This window comes from Fukomys damarensis, unplaced genomic scaffold (assembly GCF_012274545.1).
Source record: "Fukomys damarensis isolate Sample0158 unplaced genomic scaffold, DMR_v1.0_HiC HiC_scaffold_10, whole genome shotgun sequence".
Taxonomy (NCBI): Eukaryota; Metazoa; Chordata; class Mammalia; order Rodentia; family Bathyergidae; genus Fukomys; species Fukomys damarensis.
The window spans coordinates 38,745,874-38,754,072 of record NW_022900922.1 but is presented as its reverse complement, the minus strand read 5'-3'; the positions used below and the strand labels follow the sequence as shown (position 1 = coordinate 38,754,072).

General features: G+C 42.6%; 1 long non-coding RNA gene across 1 annotated transcript; it reads left to right on the top strand.

Moving 5' to 3' along the window:
* Positions 1 to 2,543: 2,543 nt before the first annotated feature.
* On the top strand, positions 2,544 to 7,344 carry LOC104861345. The gene is made up of 3 exons (XR_779981.2): positions 2,544 to 2,954; positions 5,665 to 5,924; positions 7,081 to 7,344. It is a non-coding gene; the product is annotated as an uncharacterized LOC104861345 (long non-coding RNA).
* Positions 7,345 to 8,199: the final 855 nt, after the last annotated feature.

The following is an 8,199-nucleotide window of genomic DNA, read 5'->3' as shown; positions in this document are numbered from 1 at the left end:
CTTCTAGAGCAATGAAGGGATTTTGCTAATTTTTGTTAATTTTTTCATTTAGTGTGAATATATGTCTTCAGCCTGTAAACATTTCTAATATTGTGAATGTCTTGAGAATTTCCTAATACTTTTGAAAAGTTTATTTGGCACAGAGTTAGTGCGAACCCAGCTACTTTATACCCCTCTCCCCAACTCAGATTTCCCACAAACATGACAGATAATATAAAGAATGGAGGAAAACCACAACAATTGCTATAAAATAAGAAGGATGCTATCTCCAGGCCAAAGTCTTGTAATTATTAAATTGTGCCCATTTGATATGGATTCTAACTAAACTAACACATATATATTTTGTACTGCAAAAGTCTCAAACTGTAGTTATTTGTGTGTTTTAGGTAGTCTCACTCTATGTACAACAGTAGTACATACTATATATGTTTCTGTATGTGACTATATGATTTACACATGGAAACTCCATTGCGGAAAGTTTCTACCTTAAAAAATAAAGAAATAAAAAGGAACCTGTAAAAGGGCTGTAACTTGGAAGTGGTTTCTGGAAACAGCCTTGCAGTGCATCTGCCTGTTCTGAACATAAGTACTGACTTATTTTATTCCTCATAGTACTTCTCTAAATGGGGTACTATTATCATTGCCGCAATACAAATCGAGAACTTGATATACAGAGAGGTTAAGTAATTTGGCCCAACGTCAAGGGATGAGTTGTGGATCAAACTCACTGGTTGTACACTTCTTGCTTCTTAACACACAGGGAAAAAAAAAACAACAAAACCCTCAGACACTATTACACCTTTGGTGCTTCAGTGGTGAGGAAAGTGAATTCTGTTGATCCCCAGAAGGCACCAAAATGGGCTTGACTCAAGAGTGCCCGAGCATCTACAGTGCCCCTCCTGGAGGCAGTCCCTGGAAGGCTGACCAGAAGCCTTGTCTGTGTAGCCTGAGGTGGAATTCCCCAGCCCTGAGTGTAAGTGGCAGGTTTGGCACAGTTGAGTAGGACATTAGATAGTAGTCTGTGGTTAGTGCTGACCAGGTAATCTGGATTTGGGACACAGCTTTTTTGGTAGCTATATAGAATCCAGAGGAAAATAACAAGTCTGGTTTCATGTTGGACTTGATTTCTTGGTCCAAAGCTATCTGCCTCCCAGTGGTTTAATTTTCAATCCCAAACTCTGAGGCACATTACCATCTACCTCTATATGGCAATAAGACAAGAGTGAAAATACTCCTTTTAAAATTCGTGGAGACATGTAGGAGCCTAAAATCCATGCTTCACCTGGGTACTTTCAAGAAACACATAAGGCTGTGTTCTATGAACTCACCTTATGATGAACTAGAGTTAAGTGAGATATTAAAGGCAGTCAGCAAGCAAATAAAAACTCATTACAGACTGGGAAAAATTTGGCAGACTCTATGAATGGAGAAATGTGTTTGCACTTGGCAAGATGACACAAACTGAGAAGAGGGAAGAATACTTAACTTGTATGGGAGATAGTTCTTATGGAGAAGCAGACAGTTGCCTTTCCCTCCTCTGTTCCTCTTGGCTTTTTCTTCAGGAGAACCGGGGAAAAGTTTTACCCTAAGGCATCCAGAATCATGGTCCAGCAATACTGGCATTCAGCCAGTTGAATGCAACCTAAGGATTAAGAGAGAAAATAAATGCCACAAAGTAATCCCACCTCCTTCCAGAGTCAGAGAAAATAGCTATTAACATTTATATCTTGGATGATAAAAGAAAAGGGGACAGATGGGACCCAGTCAAAAGTCTCTGGAAATTCAAACCCAGCGTCTCTCAGTTTCCTCCATATCGTGGCAACCCCTTTACTTCAGCCTGAGGTTAGAATGGAAGATAGCTCTCACTGCTTTGGCGGTGCTTGCCTGGGCAAGTCATTCATCTTTCTGAAAAATCCGGCACCATACTGTAAAATGACATTACTTGTACTCTTGTCTTTCTTAAAAGCTTTTGTGATCACTACAAGCTAAAATATGGCAAAACATTTAGGATGAAGAATATTCCATATAACATGGGATTATCTTACTGCCGTGTTCAAATCAAATCGACGAATTTGCAAAGAGTTGTGACTTACATTTAAGGAAAGATGCTCTCAAGACTTGGGAGGGTCCCTTTTGCACCTACAGTAATAGAGTATAGACAGATGCGTTCTTTTTCCTGGTTTTAGAGTGTGTACATGAAACGGGGAAGGAAGGTCTGGTGGGCAGGACAAAAGTTTCAGGGAGGGCCCCCAACACATAAGCCATGAGTGCCCTCACTTCGTTTGTGACGCGGAGACCCAGCTCTGGGCCCTGATGCCGGGAAGTGAGGACTCCCGGAGACAGCAGGGCTGTCGCCGCTGCAGAGGGGACCTCCCTGCGTCCAGTCTCAGCCGAATCTCCCACAGCCAGCAGCCTAGGCCGGCGCCAGGCGCCTGCGGAACTTAGCTGAAGCAGAACCTTAGTGCGCGGGTCCCGCGGAGGAGGACCGGTGGGCTGAGTCACGCGCCCCGCGCCTCTCCCTTCCGCCCAGGAGGTGAGCGGCCTCCTGCGATCAGCCTTACAGGTGTCGGGAGATAACCATATTGGCTTTCCTTTGTTGTGACGAAATACCCAACATAAACACCGGAGGAAAGGCTTACTTTGGCTCAGGCTCTCAGACGTTCCGCTCCGCGGGCAGCTGGCTCTTTGGTCTTGGTCCGGGGTCGAGCAGAAATATGGCGGACTCCCAGCAGCCGGAAGCGGGCTGAGCGGGAACACTGAGGGGAGCACCGGGTGGGAAGAGGTGAGGCCAGCAGTCCTCTTCCTCCGTGGCCCCCAGCTCCCAAGAGCCCCTGCAGCTGTGGGCTCCTACGTGGCCACCGATTGAGGTTCACGTCTACAGGTTCTCCCTCCTCTCAGGCCCTGACTAAATATTGCCGCATGGGGATCCGACTCGGAACACGTGGGACTTTGAGGTGATGCTTTGTATGTAAACCATAACGGATACACATCCAGTGGAATGATGGTGTTTTTTAGTTCAGTTTTGCTTTACTGGTTTTCTGCTTGCCACATATGCGCATTTCAGATACGGAAGTATTAGTTACTATTAGGGATTCATCCGTTTCTCTTTGCAGTTGTATCAGTTTTTGCCTCATAAGTCTTGATTCTCTGCTGTCGGGCCCGCGGTGTCTTCTAGCCCCCCACTCCCTTTGTGGTTTTCATTGAACTTTTTATGCTTCTGTTTTTGGAATATTGTTTTTAACTCTCCTTAAAGTGGTTATCTTGAGTTTTCAGTAAAAAGTACCCTTTGGGTGTGGTGGTACACTCCCGGTGTGGTGGTACACACCTGATATCCCAGCACAAGGGAGGCTGAGGCAGGAGAATTGCTGCAAGTTCGAGGCCAACCTGGTCTATGTAGTGAGTTCTAGGTCAGCCTGAACTGCATAGCGAGACCCTGTCTCAAAAGCTAAAAAAAATTTTTAAAAATATATACAGAATAGGGCCAGGGATTTAGCTCAGCGGTTCGGTGGCCTGCCTCGCAAGCTCAAGGACCCAAGTTCGATCCCCGGTACAAAAAAAAAAAAAAAAAAAAAAAACAATATATACAGAATAGGGCCAGGGATTTAGCTCAGCGGTTTGGTGGCCTGCCTCGCAAGCTCAAGGACCCAAGTTCGATCCCCGGTACAAAAAAAAAAAAAAACAAAAATCCCGAAACAAATATATACAGAATACTCAGAACTAATATAAATCCACTTTCAAATAATGATAAGAGTTTCATGGATTATAAAGAAATATATTTTAATGGGCATTTATTTAAAAAAAAAAACCCATAGTAGACATCACAACCTCAACCTCAAAATAGTGGAAGGTTTCCCTTTACATTCAGGAGTAGGCCAACAGTGTTTCCTTCAGCAGCACTTCGATTTAATATTGTAGAGTGGACTTAGGCAGTATAGAAAAGTAAGAAAAAGTATGAACTAGAAAAGATGGAATGAAATGATTATTCACATGTATGATTGTATACATAGAAAATTCAAAAACATTAAGTTTAGCAAAGTTCCTGGGCATTTTTGTACCAGCAGTAGACGATTACAAAATGAAAATAAGATACCATTTGTAATAGATAATAGCAAGTTCCTTGGAATAAGTCCAATTAAAATATGTAAGATCGCTTCAGAAAACAGAGAATGTTGTTTTTGAGTAAATATTTAAATAAAGGGAAGTTTAAATCATGTTCATAGATTAAGGTTTATGTGTTAAATAGATCCCCAAATGATTTAAAGATGTGGTTTGAGTTATTATCAATTTCATTATAAAATTTATATAAAAAAGCAAAAACCAATAATAGTTAAGATACTCTGGGAGATAAAGTTAGAGACCTTGCTCCACTACCCACTAAAATTTGTTACAGGGCTACAGTGGTTAAGGCTGCGTGGTATTGGTACCAAAAATACCAATAACATGGAATAGCCAGAAACGAACCTATGCAGATGGATGCTGGATTTATGACCAAAGTGACACTCAGAGCAAGGAATAACCATGCTCTTCAATACATGGCATGGGGCAACTGCAACATATGTGAAGATCCCATTGGTTATTGTATATAAAAGTCAAATCCAAGTGGATTACCAAACTAAAATTGGGGGAGTAAAGCAAATAAAGCTTTTAGTACCTAGAATGATAAGAATATCTTTATAACCTTGCTGTACAGAAAACCTTCTCAAACAATACCAAGGAAATCACTAATCCTTAAACTGGATTGCATTAAAATTAAGACTTCATCAAAAGACACCATTAAGAAGGTGAGATCCATGCACAGAAAAATAAGTTGGGATACAGAATCTGAAGGGAAGAGAGAATTTACAGGTGACAGCACAGATGGAGATGTTAATAAGATGTCACAAGATGGGGAAGATGCACTAGGAGCAAGTTTGGAGGGAATACCAGCAGTTCAGTTTTTTTAAAGCTAAGTAGGAGATGCTCCTTAATAAAGCAGCTGTGTATGAGTCTGGAATTTGGAAGAGTTTGGAAAACCACCAGAGAGCAACAAGCTCTGCCTGTTGAGTCTGTGGCTCGTGGCAGCCAGGAGAAGCTAAAACTCAGAATGAAGAGCTACAACACTAAAGGTTGAGAGACAGTGGCTTTTTTATTTTTTCTTGCTTTTTTGAGACAGGGTTTCACTTTGTGGTTCACACTGGCCTTCAACTTACTATGTAGCCCAGGGTGGCCTTGAACTTGCATCAGTCCTCCTGCCTAAACTTCCCAAGTGCAGGGACTACAGACATGTGCCACTATGCCCTGCTGAGACATTAGCTTTTATTGTTGTTGTTCTTGTTTGTTTGTTCTTTTATATATTTATATATATATGTAAGATATACATAATGATAATATTCGCCATAGGGAATTTGTACCTGTACATGATACATTCTTTTTTTCCCATTTCCCCCTCCTGTTGACCCCTCTTGTCTTCCTTATTAACAAAAGTTTTGTTTCTAGTTTTTCTTCTTTTTCCCTTGTCTCTTCTTTCCTTTTCCCTTCTCACCTTCCTTGTTCCCCTTTTCATTTGAACATTTTCTTCCTATTTCCAAATATCTATTATACATTTTGGTCCTTATTTACACTTTTGGTTTCTCACACCAGAAAATGAAGCATTTAAACACATGTGTCTGATTTATCTCATTGTAGAGGATGGTCTCAAGGTACATCCATTTAGTTACAAATGTGCCAGACCCCACAGTACTGGTCATGCCCAAAGCATGCTGTGAGCAGTGTGGGCTGCAGAGTTAGCCCCTCCTGGCTCACTGTAAGAAGTGAGTCTGAAGCTCCGCCACGCACAGAAGCAGCTCATGAGCACCACGGGAGCATGCAGCTCAACATGACCTCCCTGTCCACGGCCACTGCCGAGACCAGAGTGATGGCCTGTGAAGATGTGGGGCTCGTACAAGGTAACATCATAGTTGAGGTCAGAGGAATTGCTCCCAAACTCCATCCCCACAGTCAGTGCCTTCACAGCTGGAAGGACAGTTCTCTAATTACAACCATGCGTTTTGTCTAACTCGGCTCTTAGAAAATGCCATAGTTGATTACTCATTGGAACAAAAATTACTAAATTTGTTTCTGATTACAAAAAGCTATCTAAAAGGACAGAACTTTTTTTTTTTTTTGAGACAGAGTCTCATTATGTAGCCAATACTGGTGAACTCACAGTGATCCTCCTGAATCAGCCTCCTGAGTGCTGGGATTATAGTTGTGCGCCACTACATCTGGCCAAGCACTCTTTTTTATTGAACATATCTGATCACATTCCAATTTACCTGGACTTTTATCATATGCTAATCTTCAGGCTGATGTGTTAATTGGATATATTTCATCTTTTGAGCAAGCTAAAGCAGCACATGATTACTTTCATCAAAATTCTAAAGCTGTGAAGAGAGATTTTCAGCTTACTCCTGTTCAGGCTCGACAAACAGCCCTGGCCTGCCCTTCATGTCAAAGAAATCCCACGACCTATGCCTCTAGAAGGGATTAACCCTCATGGCTCAGGTAGCAATATAATTTGGCAAAACTCATGTCCCCTCCCCTCATTTGGAAGAACACAATTTGTTCATGTTTCTGTTGATACCTATGCTCATATGATTTGTGCTACTTGCCATGTTGGGGAAAAGAGCCATTATGTCCAACAGCACTGTTTGTCTTTGCAGCCATGGGGTCCAAAACAGATAATGGACTTCCATATGTTAGTAAAATCACTCAACAATTTTTTCACACTTGGCACATAAAACATATCACAGGTATACCTTATAACCCCCAAGGACAAGCAATAGTAGAGAGAGCTTACCAAAGTTTAAAAAACTCAGTTACTTAAACAGAAGGGGAAATTAAGCATCCCTGAAGTAAGATTAGATCTGGCAACTTTTGTTCTAAATTTTTTGAACCCTGCTGCTGGCTCTCCCTTGCCAACCAGCCATGCTTCATTGGCAACAGAATGTGCCCACCACTGAGGCTCGGCCACAGGAACTCTGGAGAGACATATGGACCGGGGCTTGGCACGGTGCCTCCACCTCGTTAATCCCAGGCGAGGTTTGAATTGTGTCTTCACAGACAATGGAGAAACGCTGTGGCTGCCGTCCTAGAGTGAGTGCCATGGACAGAGATGGGGCCCCAGACAGCAGCGCCAAGTGGCACCCCACTGAGAGCCACTCAGAGGCTGAGTCTAAGGAGCCCCACACGGCCCAACACCTACAGATGCTCATGAGCAGAGGTCTGCTCAGAGGGGCCGCCCACGTCCACCAGGGAGACCTGTACCCAAGTGGGTGCCACGGGTGCCAAGCCAGAGCAGTGGTCCTGCGCGAGAGATAAGATGGATCACTCTGGAGAGGACTACAGGTGAAGCCTGCCATCTTGGGGCACCAGGGTCTACCACTTAACCCAGAGAGGGTACTAACTGCATCAATGGTGATCATCCTTTCTGTATGTAGAAGACCTATCACAGCTGGGGAATACTGGGCTTACATTCCTAAGCCTCCTGTACTTGAGACTGGTGACCTGGATGGACCAACCTTGAGACTTTTCATGCCCTAGACAATACTGTGCCTTTAATGAATGTCATATCTGGACCTCAAATTGCAACTTTTATGGATGAACGAGTCACATTAACTCTGACTTCTCATTTCATTCACCCACCATTATGCGTCATGGGACAGCTTAAAGGAAACCATCCCTGTTGTATAGCCAGACCTCAATCCTGGGTGGGTTTCTCCCAACAAGATAAGGTTATGATTACCTTAGGCTCTACCCATATCTGGTCATCCTATTCTTCTTGTTTTAAGGTCTAGAATTGCTTTTCCATCAGTTACTGATGGCACATTTCTTTTATGGGAGACATGCAGGGCCCAATATGGGATAAATACTATTAATTCTATCCGTTTCTTCATAGACTGGGCACCTGTTGGTGCATTCACTGGATTATTTAAAGAATGGGCTGACCTCAGTTTTTACAGTCTTGAAAATTGAATGCTTATTTCTAATGTGGCAAATAAGATAAACTGGATGGGAATGGGATTTAATTCTCCCATCCCTCAATATATTTATAAAGGAAAGCCAGGTCCCATACAACATACTCTTTGGAAATTGGGATTGCCCTTCTTTCCTGGAAATAAAAGTATAGAGGAAAAGAGGCTAATGCACCAAGTGGTATAACTGGAGTCAGATTAGTTTTCC